A 15,301-nucleotide genomic window follows, 5' to 3' on the forward strand; every position below is an offset into this window, starting at 1 on the left:
AATGGCGGACTCGCTGTGAACGCGCTCAGGGCGGTTCTATGTTCAAATGGCAGTGTCTGTCAACATTCGTGGGCGGGGCCTGTGGCTTTTGTGACGTCACACTGCCAGGGATCTGGAAACGGCTTGTTCTGAGACACTGCTTATGATTTATGGGGATTAAAAAAAAAGAAGTGGGTGGATTTTTATCATTATAGGGTGGTTGTGTACATACACTGCCAACACACATTTATGTCCAAATGAATTTTGCATAATAGGTCCCCTTTAAACCAGATTAACAGAAATCTGCTTTCTCTGTCATGGTTTAAAATAGTCCTAGACTTAGTCTAGTCCAGAGTTTAATGAGCTGATTTCCTGGAGGAAGACTAGAGCTACTCCAGGATTTAGTCGAGGCTTAAATTAAACCTACCAGGAGGCAGGTTTAACTTCAGATTAACGTTGTGTTTCAAACAAGACACATGTATTACTTGGATATATATCGATATTGATATATACTATCTATCTATATGTATATATATATATATATATATATATATATAATTAGGGCTGTCAATAGATTAATTTTTTTAATCGCAGTTAATCGCAACTTATCGTGAAATTAGGCATACACCATTTATCTTGTTTAACAAGTTCATTTTGCCATCATTGCCTATATCCAGCAAAGTAAACCATCAGATTGAAGTGATTTTCACAAAACTGTATTTTTCAGCTATTTCCAATGTTAATTTAGTTGCCTTTACAAAAAAGGACACCAAATAACCAAATTATATTTTTTTACATTTATGTAGGCTACACCAAAGCACCCATAAAAAGAAATCACAGCAAAACACGTTTCAGAATTTTCACCCTGCGTTCCATTCGGAAGAGCTCATCCCTATGCCCTAATCCCTTCAAAGGGCTTACCCTCCAGAGTGAGAGCTTCGAAGGGATGAAGGGTGTAGGGGTAAAAAAAAACTCTTCTTTTGGAACGCACTTCTGCGTCATCTTAACGAGACAATCAAAGAGGAGTAGATTGTGCAAGCTGCGCCATTTGTTTAGCGTTAGTTTATTTATTTATTTATTTTAGGTTTATCGCATGTAGGCTATATTGTGTCTATGTATTTTAAACATTTGAATGGACTGATAAAGGGAGCTGTAAAGTATTTTTGTTGAAGTACAATGTCGTTTTGACCATAATAATGTACCAAATCTAACTCGTATAAATATTACAGTAGTATAGAAAAATACTATATACACATTTATAGGTAAAATCGAACTCCTATAACCTCCATACCCATTCTGTGACATCAAAGAACTTCCCTGTGCAAAGGATCATAGGTGCCCGAAGTGTCCATCAGTTGTACCCTTCGAAATCCTTCATTCCGAAGGGCCCTTTGAAGTGGCCAGTTTTTGAGCACTTCGGTTTGGAACGACCCTTCAACATGGCGGCCATGATTATTTTCACTCCGAAGTGCCCTTCAGAGGGCGATATATCCTGTTTGGAACGCACCGACAGTGTATCGTATGGGTAACACTTTATAATAACTGCACACTATGAAGCATTAGTTAAGCATTAGTTAATAGTTATTTCATCACTTATAAAGCATTAATAGACATTAGTAAGTAGTTTATAAATACAGCTATAATTGCTTTATTCTTGATTTATAAGCATATCTATAATGTGTTTAATAATTGTATTTTTCATACTTTATTAATAATCAATTTATCATTTCTTAATTAAGTATTACATTATTTACAAACCAGTTATTTAGGAGTTGTCAGTAGTTCATTTAGTAAGTGTAAGTAAATGATTAATAAACTATTTAAACATTCATTTATACATCTTATTATTTAGTCATATAGTAATAGTTACTAAGTGTGTTAGTAAATGTTTTATTAACACATATTCCTACTGCAATTCATGATTAATTCAGGTAGTTATAAAACATTTAGAAGTAGTCAGTTAACTATTTTTGTGAGCTCATCTAAAGTGAGGACTATTTATGCTTTGTAAAGCTTTTATAAATGAGATTTAAAGGTTCAGTGATCTTCTGCACTGCTGTTCTCTAATGATTTAAAGTTAGTACCGAGGTAGTTTTGACACTAGGAATATGTTAATAAAACATTTATTAACACACTGAGTAACTAATACTATATGTCTAAATAATAAGATGCATAAATGTACATTTAAATATTTTATTAATCATTTACTTACACTTCCTAAATGATCTTATGAACCACTGACAACTCCTAATTAACTGGTTTGTGAATAATGTAATACATAATTTAGAAATGATAAATTGATCATTAATAAAGTATGAAAATACAATTATTAAACTCATTATAGATATGCTTATAAATCAAGAACAAAGCATTTATAGCTGTATTTATAAATGGCTTACTAATGTCTATTAATGTTTTATAAATGATGAATTAACTATTTACTAATGCTTAACTAATGCTTCATAGCGTGAGTTATTCTAAAGTGTTACCATAGTATGTTGTTACGACCCTGTCTTCTCCTTCTTTGCCTGCTGGTGGCAGTGTGGTGTCTGGAATGTGACATCAATGTTAAATTGAATCATTTATGGTTGGAGAGTATAAATATCTGGCTGATGTACTCAACAGTACTTCCTCTGGTAGAATATGTTTCTCCAGAGAAGTCATTTGCTCCAACCTGCTTTCTTTTTGTTCTTTACTACTTCCCAACCTTTCTTACCCATTGGATTCTTATTTTCTTTTGTTTATTTAATTCCCTAGACATTGTGTTATTTAGTTTGGAACAAATCATTTTCTAATAAATAACTTAGCAATTCAAAGAACTCATTTGTTTGTGTGATCTTATGTGACGGTCAAGAACGAGCTGGCCGTGACAATGTGCAACAGCAAAGAGCTTGTTTACATTTTAGACAAGTCAAGTTACTTAACATGACCACATGGAGATGCCAAAAAAAAAAACCTAAACCAACCGCCTTGACCTGCATATATAAAGTACACAGCAACATACGCAGGACAAATCCAAACATAATCCTGAATGTGTGTGAAAACTATGGCGGGCCGGAAGGTCCAAAAATATGGCTACCGACTTGTCGCGGGAATTCACTATTCAATTGCCAGTAGCCACTGAATTTACCACTGATAGGCCGCCGGTGCATCTGTATACACACTCTCCTCACGCAACGAATGACTCACTTTCCTCACGCAGCTGACCACTGACTCTCCTCAGCTGGCGACTCACTTTCCTCACGCAGCGAACGACTCACTTTCCTCACGCAGTGAACGACTCACTTTCCTCAGCTGGCGACTCACTTTCCTCACGCAGTGATCGACTCACTTTCCTCAGCTGGCGACTCAGGCTGCGTCCGAAATCGCATACTTCCCTACTATATAGTATGCGAAGAACAGTATGCCAGGCGAGTAGTATGTCCGAATTCATAGTATTTGAAAAACAGTAGGCGAGAAGCAGTGGCGTACCGCATGTCTGTGAGGCCCCCCCGCAAATAATGAGATGAGGCCCCTCCCACGAGCAGTGATGTCATGTGTTAAAATCTGTTGTGCACCTGAGTCCGTCTCCCCCCCAGTTCACAAAAACTGATTTAACAGTGAATCATGTGGTGAATTATCATTGCATTGATTAATTTGATGTTATTATTGAATAATATTATTTATGCTATATAATGTTTAGTGATTTTGATATCGCAGACTAAAATCCAGGCAGGAATAAATATTTAAGCTAATTTACGAACGTGGAGGCAAAAGTGCCGCGGCTCCGATTTTAGTTACTTTAGAAATAGCAGGAGGATCCTTCACAGCAATAATTCACAAACATCAGTTATAGCCCCCGAGGAACAAATTTTATTTAACAGTAAGCTCAATAAAGTAAATGTAATGGCCAACACATCTCAGTTTAAACACTGGCCTATAAGCATCGCAAATTGTAGAGAAGAAATTATACAAGAAAATTTCATGCCTCGCAGTAAAAAAAAAAAAATGAATAGTAAAAGAACTAGGAGAAAAAACTTTAAAAGAACAACTCTATCAGTTATAGGCCTATGCTCTATTCTATATATCAGCTATATGCTGTATTTTGAGAAAAACTAACTTTACATCTTAAAATACCAACTTTTGAGGATTAACTTGTTTATTCTTTTTATCAACTGACTACCACACACAAAAAAGCAAACACTCTACCGAATCCTTTGCGCTCTCCGAGCGTTTTGATGCGCAAAGTCTTTCACTGCTGCTTTAATGTCGTTACGAGCATGAGCATTCTCAATACTCAAAAGAGCTAAACTGGACAGTCTTTCTTGTGGCATTGTGGTCCAGAGAAATGTAGCCTACATCAAGAGCTCATGTGCACGAGAGCCAAGAGAACTGATAACAGCAGCAACGAGCACTGGCCATAATTTCAAAAACACAGACCTACGAATTTCTTATCGAATGGAGATGTTTCTTTCTTTCAGGTACAATTATTCGCTGAGTTTAAGTTAATTTTCACTTCACGTTTCAAAAGAGACGTTTAAGAAAGATTCTCGCAGAGAAAGCTGAAAGCGCACCCTGTTTTGTATTTATTTTATTTTACAAAAATACAAGGTTTTGTTGTTATTGTGAGTGTATCAGTACACAAATAAAAGTAGACCATTTGTAGTTTTGCACTAATCTAAAGTCTATTTTAAGTTGTTTCAGCTGTCATGAGGAAACAATCCATCAGAGTGCGCCGGCGCGTTCGTCGACCAGAGGGATAAAAATGTAGCCAATTTAGTTTCATATTTATATTTAAATATTGAGCTATAGCCTTATATTATTTTTTTTAAATTTCACCTATTATGAAAAGTGAATAGCCTAGCATGATGGATGCGCAATGTCGGGAGACATGCAGCGGGTCAGACATGAGTTTGACCGCTTCATTAAGTTTTGTTTTATAGTAAGTCTTTCTTTAAAGTGAATTTCGTTGTGTAGAAATTGTATCTTAATTTCAATCAACCAATTGCCTATATTTAATAATTAGGAAGAAAACCAAAACGTCGGGTGTGGAATGGATTGAAGTGCGTAACAAACGAACTTTCCGCGGCCTTTGAATAAGCAATAGACGTATTTCTGTTTTTATTAAATTTCTTAAATACATGTCTTTATTACTTAATTAATTGATAAGATATTTTTGGTCTAACAATATATTTTAGCTGGTCTAAATTTTAAGTTAGACACAAATTTGCGTAGGCCAATACAAGGTTCCCTTCTAGACAAGCGCGTAAAATTGCTGTTTCGGCCGCAAATTTTAGATCGGTGCATCAAATGATAAAGGCCTGAACTAAATTCATGTATTTAAATAAAAGAATAAAGAAATAACTAGACTTATTGGCTAGGCTACATTTGTAGAAGAACTTCAGACATTCCGGTAGCTGAGCAGAGCTGGCGATGGGGTAAATATGTTTGGGCAATATACAATAATAATAATAATAATATTAATAATAACAACAATAATAATGTCTCAGCAAAGACCGAACACATATTTATTTGTCTGACTCATGTCCGCTAACAGTAGGCTAACATAGCGCATCAAAGCTTGCTGTTGGCTACCTACAAACGGCGATGGAAACAACAGTGAATTTTTCCCCCTTTTGTGGTAATTTAGCACTATTTTTTATGATCTTCTGCTTGCATTTTTGGGCTTCAGTTAGATCATTATTTTAATCTTTAGTCATTTGAGTTCAGTTCTAAAAAAAGCAAAGGCTATGTAGCAAATAGGTGAATCTGCGACGGGGCCCATCATAGGGTGGGGGCCCCCACGCACCGCGGGGGCTGCGGGGGTGTCCCGTACGCCCCTGGCGAGAAGTACCCGGATGACCTACTGCTTCCGCTCGAATTCTGTAGTAGGCATTCGATGGACGCTGCGCTATCCCGTGATGCCACAGGACTCCACAGGAGAGGATTCTTCATATTAAAAAATGGCGGAAAGCGGCGATACGCAGCTCATTCAAGTCCTTAAGTACCTCAGGGAAAAACTGTGTTTATTGTGGTTAAATTGCACTTGTTTAATATTATGTAAGTAAACGGCTGACTTATTGAAAGTTTAAACAATGTAATGAGAAGATTAAGAGTTGGCTGTAAAAAGATGTTTACTCATTATTACTGACAGCACATCAAGCTAACGAACAGGTCGAGATAACGTTACATCCGCTTGTTAACACTGTTTTATTTAACGGAGATGTTCGTTGTTAAGCAGTTTAATGAGATTAGAAAACTTAACGGACAGCAACATTCAGGCGGCAGTAGTTTATAGGGCTCACAGTTTGTAGTTTTTTTTAGAATATGTATATTATTATCATTGTATTTATTTGTATATATTGTATATAATATTTAGGCTATGTTGTGTATTTCTCTCGCCCTCTCTGTCTTATCTACACATTATTTATTTATATATAATGTATTCAAGTTTGTTTATTGATTCATGTCTTTTGTTTCTCGTGTATTTTTATATGCATTCATTTTTAATAATAAATTACTTAATTTCGTTGCTTCAAATCAGCCTCTGTCATGATATTCACAGATGTATTTTTAGTCTGAGGTAAAATTTCCTAGCTAAATAGGTGATTACTTTGACATATTTAACAAGCTGTTGAAGAAAGCGTGATCTGCGAGCAGCTGACCGACGCCTCCTTTGAGCTGTTGATTGAATCGACGTTAAAACAACGATGAAAGCGGTAAGCATTAATAAAAACATTGCTGATGAAAGCGGAGTAGAGCAGGCCCTTTAAATTTTCGCGCTGTTGTGACGACGCATGGCACGTGACAACATTAACATGGCGGATGTAGTACGTCCGAATTCCATTCATACTACCTATATTCATACTATATAGAACATGTTTTAACGGTCGGGAAGTACGTTCAAATTCAAATGTAGTATGCGATTTCGGACGCAGCCTCACTTTCCTCACGCAGTGAACGACTCACTTTCCGCAGCCGGCGACTCACTTTCCTCACGCAGCAATTGACTCTCCTCACGTTTCTTTTCAAATACTGTGATGGTGCAATAACTTATGGAAGCCCGTTTCCGCCACAGTTGAGTAAAAAAATATAATTCTGTAAGTCATAATAATGAGACTTATGACTTATTTTCTCGTAATAATGACTTAGATTCTCATAATAATGAGAATATTTCTCGTAATTATGAGTTATTTTCTCGTAATAATGACTTAACATCTCATAATAACGAGAAAGTTTCTCATAATAATGACTTAGTTTCTCATAATAACGAGAAACTTTCTCGTAATAATGAGAAACTTCTACGCATGCGCAAAGCAGCGGAGCAGTGACACGCTAGCGACATCCGCTGGTCAAATGCGAGAACTCCGCATCCATGGCACGTTCAAAAGTGTAATCTATAATATCATTAAATAAATAACATTATTGATAAATTATCAGTAGCCTATATGAGACGGGATCTTCTTTTGTAACATTCATTTGTATGTTTGTGTATGAACAAGCAGAAACACAGAGTGGTGATCCATGGATTTCAAACAGATAGAGGAATGATAAGACAGCACACACCTATATATCCAACTCTGTTAAAGAACGCTTCACCTGGAAAGCTATCTTTTGCATACATGTATGTATGTATTCTAATGAGTCATAAACATCTTAAAAGGTGTTTTCTGTAGGAATATCGCTGGAATGCAGGTTTATAACTGGGCAAGTGCTTTAGGACCGGTTTAGCCTATATTAGAAAAGCTTTCCAGCGCCTATGTCTAGGTAAACCCACTAAAACTTGTCATATTCCTTCATTAATCTGATAGTTTTGAAAGCCTTCGCGTTCATACAGCAGTTTCCACCGTTACCACGGAAACTACTCTGCGTTCCACCCACCTTCTCGTGCGCCATAGATATATACACTCGTGCGCATGGAAAAGTATTGAAGATATACTGATAATTTATAACTGATGTTATTTAATGATACTATAGACTGCACTTAACGAAAACAGAAGTGCACGAATGCAGAATATGTGCCATGTTTGCTGTTCTCGCATTTACGAGACATTGACCAGTGGATGTCGCTAGCGGGCCATGTCCTTCTGCTCCGCTGCTCTGCGCATGCGTGGAATTTTTCTCATTATTATGAGAAACTATTACGAGAAAGTTTCTCATTATTATGAGATACTAAGTCATTATTACGAGAAATATTCTTATTATTATGAGAAACTAAGTCATTATTACGAGAAAGTTTCTCATTATTATGAGATACTAAGTCATAATTACGAGAAAGTTTCTCGTTATTATGAGAAACTAAGTCATTATTATTACGAGAAAATTTCTCGTTATCATGAGATGTTAAGTCATTATTATGAGAAAGTTTGTCATTATTATGAGATGTTTTGTCATTATTACGAGAAAGTTTCTCATTATTATGAGAAACTAAGTCATTATTACGAGAAATTTTCTCATTATTCTGACATACTAAGTCATTATTATGAGAAACTAAGTCATTATTACGAGAAAATAAGTCATAATTATGAGAAAGTTTCTCATTATTATGACTTACAGAATTATATTTTTTTACTCAACTGTGGCGGAAACGGGCTTCCATAATAACTAACTACATCTAGTAAAGTTTATCATTTTTTGTGTTGTAATTGTAATTTATTCTGAAGCAATATTCCCATCAGTGTTCTGTAAACTGTTGTTAAGATGTAAACTGTAAATCATCAGATCTGTATACGCTCCCTTAAAGGGATAGGTCAATCAAAAATAAAAATTCTGTCATCCTTGCCTTACCTTCTAGTTGTTCCGAACCTGTATGAGTTTCTTTCTTCTGTTGAACTAAAAATATATTTTGAAATGTCAGTAAACAGACAGCTGACTGTAGCGAGTGACTTTCATAGTAGGAAAAAAAAATACTATGGAAGTCACTGGTTACCATCAACTGTCTGGTTACTGACATTCTTCAAAATATCATCCTTTTTAGTTCAACAGAAGAAAGAAACTCATATAGGTTTGGAACAACTAGAGTGTAAGTCAATGATGACAGAATTATCATTTAGGTTTAACTATCCCTTGAAATTGATTGTCATGGCTTTTTTTTTTTTTTTTTTTTTTTTTTTTTACCTTTATAAAAAGGTAATTTCCCCTAACCTTGGCTATCAATTTCATGTTAATTAGAATAACTCACTGTAGGGCTTTTACCATTATTTTTAGATACTAAAGATACATTTTTGATTTGCAGTTGTCATGCTTAAAAACTGGTTCTGCAGATTTTTGACATTTCAAAATTGCATTGTTTTTGTAACACATTAGTTTAATGTATCTTTAGTTAAAGTTATATATTTTATCAACATTTGAACTTTGCAAAAAGGGAAATGTCACTTTTTCAGAATATTGTATATTAAAGATAATTTGTAAAATCCACAAAAGCTTTATAAATCTTTATTGTAAAGTTGTTAAACAGTGTTTTTCATGCTTGTTTTGCACATTCATATTCAATTTTATACATGCATCTAAATGCCACTTCTGATGCAGATTTCCTCTGCCGTGGAAAAAATAATGGTAAAAGCCCTACAGTGAGTTATTCTAATTAGCCTAACATGAAATTGATAGCCAAGGTTAAGGGAAAATTACCTTTTTATAAAGGTAAAAAAAAAAAAAAAAAAAAAAAAAATGCCATGGCAATCAATTTCAAGGGATAGTTAAACCTAAATGATAATTCTGTCATCATTGACTTACACTCTAGTTGTTCCAAACCTATATGAGTTTCTTTCTTCTGTTGAACTAAAAATATATTTTAGTTCAACAGAAGAAAGAAACTCGTACAGGTTCGGAACAACTAGAAAGTAAGGCAAGGATGACAGAATTTTTATTTTTGATTAACCTATCCCTTTAAGGGAGCGTATAGCTACAAATCTGATGATTTACAGTTTACATCTTAACAGTAACAGTTTACAGAACACTGATTGGAATATTGCTTCAGAATAAATTACAATTACAACACAAAAAAATGATAAACTGCTCAATTGCTGCGTGAGGAAAGTCAGTCGCCGGCTGTGTGAGGAAAGTGAGTCGCCGGCTGCGTGAGGAAAGTGAGTCGTTTGCTGCGTGAGGAGAGTGTGTATACATGTATGTATGTGTATGTTTGTTTAAAAAACCGAACAGTATTTATATAATTTTTTACCTCTAATACACTACTATGTCCAACTGCCTTGAGCATCTGGTGTGTGAGGTCTGAATGCACTCTGACGCTGGAAGTGATCTCTCGAGTGTATCTGTCAATGAGTGTGAGAGATCACTTCCAGCATCAGAGTGCATTCAGGGTTTAATTTGGATTTGTCTGTGCATGTTTTTTTGACTCTTATAGATGGAGTTCCCATTGACACGCATTATACGGCTGACAGACCGCAACGGTTGGAGTTAAAAATCATCATTTGTGTTCTACTGAAGAAACAAAGTCACCTACATCTTGGATGCCCTGAGGGTAAGCAGATAAACATCACATTTTCATTTTCAGGTGAACTATCCCTTTAAGGGGTGTCTCTCTTCAATTAGTTCCCTCATTTTGAACATTGTGAACACCTCCCTTACTACTGGTATTGTTCCCCTCTGGAGTCTGAGGCTGATTTGGGGCCTGGAGAAGTTTTGACATGCCCTGACATTTGTGCTTTTTTCAGTTGTTCATAAACATATTAATGACACAAGTGTCATTACACTGTATTCAGCACAAACTAGGCTACCATAATATGTGAGGAACATGTATGCATATGTTTGTATTTTTGAAGGAATAACGTTTATGCGTGGTTATTGAAAAAACAAAAAACTTAAGTCACTGAAATAAGGCCAAAAAAAAGTATATTAAATCTGTGTTCACAAGACTTCTGGGTATTGGAGGTTGTAGGCTAGAGTTTTTGCTTCAGAATTATGTAAAAATTATGCTGCTTACTCCTTCATATAAAACAATATATTGATTTAGTTTTTGTAAGACAATTTTTGTCAAGAAACACAGTATGCGTGGAGGCGTGAATCATCATGAATAATGGGTCATTTACACCTGAGAAGACAAAAGAATCACATAATAATGACCTGAAATTACTTGCATATTAATAAGGCCTTTCAGTCAGGTAGGCTGTGAAAAAACCCTCTGTGATCATGTCTCAGCTCATCATAAACAGCAATACTATGAAATATTATTACAATTTAAAATAATGGTATTCTATTATATACGTTAAAATATATTGTATTGTATATTGTATATTGTATGTCAATTTTCTATACTGAGGAGTAATATTTATTCAATATTTATTGTTATCACTATGAGCGCTGGATACTGTGTTTTCAATTCATACTTGCAGCCGGAGGGCGCTCTGTACACCTTCAGGCCACAAATCCATATAAAGAAGAACAGGAACCAGGAACTAACGGCATGTCTTCTAGAGATCGTTAACTATGGCTTTAACATCTAGATAAACACTTTTCAAGACAATAAATACACGATTGAGACAATGCATACAATGCATACGGGCGTGGCCGCATTAGCAGATAATGAGCTGAATCACAGACTTCTGACATGGCTCTCTTTTCATACAGATTACATAAACACAGAATATTTGCCGTTTTTGACTTGATTTAAAACCTGACATTTCAACGTTTCTTTAGACATAAGTGTCATTTTTTGTCATTAGTATTCATAAGTTACAGTTCATTTTCTGAGAACTATCAGATTGGACTTTGTTCAGAGGGAGACGAGAGATCACGCATCATGTTAGTTTTCTTTATTTTACATAAAGCACAACATTGTGTTTTTACTATTTTTACTTGAGTGTACACAAATAAAAGAAGACATTCTATAGTTTTAATTAATATATTACTTATGTCTCTATGACAAGAAATGACGGAGTATTTTAAGTCTGTTTTGCTGCAATGTGAAAAAAATCCTGCAAAACACGCCGGCGCGTTACCCGACTCCAGAGAGTCGATAGTTGCAGCTATTACACCAGTCCTTAAAAAGCCTGGATGTGATAAGTCTGAGCTATCAAATTACAGACCTATTTAAAATCTACCCTTTCTTGCTAAGGTTTTGAAATGTGTTGTTGAGGCTTTTCGAACCTTTTCAGTCTGGGTTTAGAAAGGCGCACAGTACAGAGACAGCCCTGGTTCGAGTTATGAATGACCTGCTTGTCTCAGCTGACTCTGGAGCCTCTACCGTCTTTGGTCTTGTTAGATCTTAGTGCAGCATTCGATACCGTGTGCCATTCTATCCTGATAAATAGGCTGAAGAGATGGCTTGGTATCACTGGTACTGTGCTTAACTGATTTAAATCCTTCCTCACTGATCGTTCCCAGTTTGTTGACTTGGGAAACAACAAATCTCAATTTGGACCGGTTCTAAGACAGAGGTTCTACTCATTGGCACACCACCGGCTGTTCACAAAGGAAACTTCATTATGGATGATAGTGTCGTATTTTTATCTGCTCAACCTCGTAACCTTGGTGTGATTTTTGACACTCATCTGACACTAGACTCACACATTAAGGGTATTACAAAATCTGCATTCCATCATCTCAGAAACATTGCAAGAATTAGGCCTTTCCTCACTCCACCTGATGCTGAAAGGCTTATTAATGCATTTGTTATTTCGAGGATTGACTACTGTAATGCACTATTTGTTGGTTTACCTGTTAAATCAATCAAATGACTGCAGTATACTCAGAATTCAGCAGCATGTGTTCTTATATATACTTCATCACGTCAGCACATCACAGGGATCAATGCAATGTCGTGGAATGTATATGATACATGGTTTTTCGCGTGCATATCCTCCTGGGACCCGGGAATAGACTTCTGTCCTCTGTAGTGGACATTATATTTTAGTGATTTTCTCTGACATCATGTCACAGTTTTAAGTCTGGATGCACATTCAGGGCTTTGCAGAGATACAACATTTTTAGAGGTTTCGCCATGAGAACAACAACTAATTGGTCTTTAAATATGACTGAAAATTAAAATCAGTGTGTAGATGCATTGTATTGAATGGGAAAATCCATGTATGACTATTTTACCCACATACTGCATAAAATAAAATGGTACATCAGTTAATTCCATTATATCTTTCATAACATAGGTGAGAATCATCTTTATACAAAGTTTGGTTAAAAAACAATCCTGAAGCCTATAATTAATTGGTGATTAAAAAAAATCCTTTTTTAAAATTTTTTTTTTTTTTTTAAACAACTTAGTCCTGGTGTCCACTACAGAGGACACATCATAACATATGAATAAAATAAAATTTTTCAAAAATGTTTTTTTTAATTTGAAGCTGCACTGAAACTGTAATTTTGTCTTGGAGACATTGCAGCCTTTTTTCAGGATTTAGTATGTCTCTGTTTCATCTGTTCATGTAATCACACAGATTCGATGATGGTGAGATCAGATCTCCATGTGGAGCATCGGCTGTTGTCAGACTCCTTGTGCATACAAAAATCTCACTGGATTATTACAAATAATGGCAAAAGAAATGGAAATGTAAACTGATATTTCCTAGAGACACTATACAGCAAAAGATATGAATAACTGGCTTAAAACCTTTTTTGGGTGAAAATACTAACATGCCTAGAACTTTTGCACAGCAGTGTATACCTTGAATGCAACAAAAAAAAAAAAAAAGAAAAATTGGATAAATGCAAATATAATGTAGATGTGTAAATATTCATGGGTTTATTTAATTTGAAAAATCCTGCAATTTTTCTCTTTTTTAAAAAGTGTTTTTTGTTATTTTTGATCATTTGGAATTGTGAGAAATATTTGTGTTCAGTTATTTCAGCATAAAACATTATTAGTAAAGTTGTGTACTTCACATTTTCATAAACACACTGACACAGGCACTGAGGGTTTGAAGGTTGAGTTTAATATTGAGGAATGAAAGAGTTTTCAATAGTTCCTCTATACAGTATGGCAGATCATTGTGTGTGTCTGTTATTAGAGAAGACAGACTATTTTATATGTTGTTAGAATTGTTTCAGAAGGGTTTCAGAGGGTCACTGAGTTTTTGAGGGAAATGAATTCCAGTCACAGTCTGTTTCCCTCCATGGCAGGGGAGAGCTGCAAATATCATTGCATGAACGCACAAATCTATGCCGACCTGCACCTGAGAGAGAGAGAGAAATCCATACGGGTTTAATATACACAAAATTTTTCACGTTTTTTTCACTTTTAACACCTTGTCCTAACCAGACGTGACACAATAAAGCAACAAGTGATAAAACTGATCTTTTCCAGTGAACCCCGTTCACACTGCCAGTGATGTAAAATTTTCCATGACAGGCAACATGAGGTTTTCTGAGTAGATTTGTGTGTGTCCAGCAATGCGTTGAGAAAGACCTTATGCATCCTTTTCTATGGCATCGATTTTCTGTCTCCTACCTCAAGGCAGATTTTCTCCACCTCTGGAGTGACGGGCTCCACTGGGCTCCAGCCACCAGGTACTGACATTGCTACAGTGTGCTGGTGATCAAATGAAAATGTAATTTCAGGCAATCTGAATTCCTGATGAATTCTGATTTAGTATTTATGTTTCCAAAATCACATGACCTGTGCCGTCGTTCACACACACCTAAATTAAGGAGCTGAAATAGGTTATATATTAAAAGTGTAGAATTCTAAGGAACTGTTTCACTGATAATCACACTCATAGTGTTCACAGTGAATTATTTTTTTTCCTTTCTTTTTTTTTTTTTTTTAATTTGAGGTGCAGTCAGCACGTTCTGCCTCTCCTTGGAATTTTATCTTCACAATTTGATGATAAAAAGTGATTGGCCCAACTAAAGAAAAGCTATTTGCCAGAAAATTTGTTTTGAAATGGTCTTTTGCAGTCATTCCAGCAGCTTTAACACTTTGAAGGTAAAGCCACTAGATTTTCAGATTAGCATCATCAACATACATGTGATCCTGAAACATATAGACATAAATCTACAATAAAGAGGCAATCAATGCGCCAAAATAGTCTCAAAATTTAATATGCAAATGTTGCTGGAATTATGTTGCAATTCTTACAAAATGAGTTAATTGTTTAAAGCCTTCTTTTACATGGTTTTACATTATGTGTATGGGATATTTGAAACTTAAGCTGCACAAGGAAAAAAAGGTTCAAATAAATATATTTATTATAGATAAAAAAAAATCCCAAATAAACAGATACACATTCTACATAGATTTTTGCATTGTATTTTTAAGATCAATCTAAATGTGCACATTTATCATTATTTAAGCTCATTTTCCTCTCCCTCTATCAAGCAGTGTTTACAATCCATCATAGTGCATGATTATGCTGCTTTTTATCACTTGCAATAA

This window comes from Megalobrama amblycephala, linkage group LG4, assembly GCF_018812025.1.
Source record: "Megalobrama amblycephala isolate DHTTF-2021 linkage group LG4, ASM1881202v1, whole genome shotgun sequence".
Taxonomy (NCBI): domain Eukaryota; kingdom Metazoa; phylum Chordata; class Actinopteri; order Cypriniformes; family Xenocyprididae; genus Megalobrama; species Megalobrama amblycephala.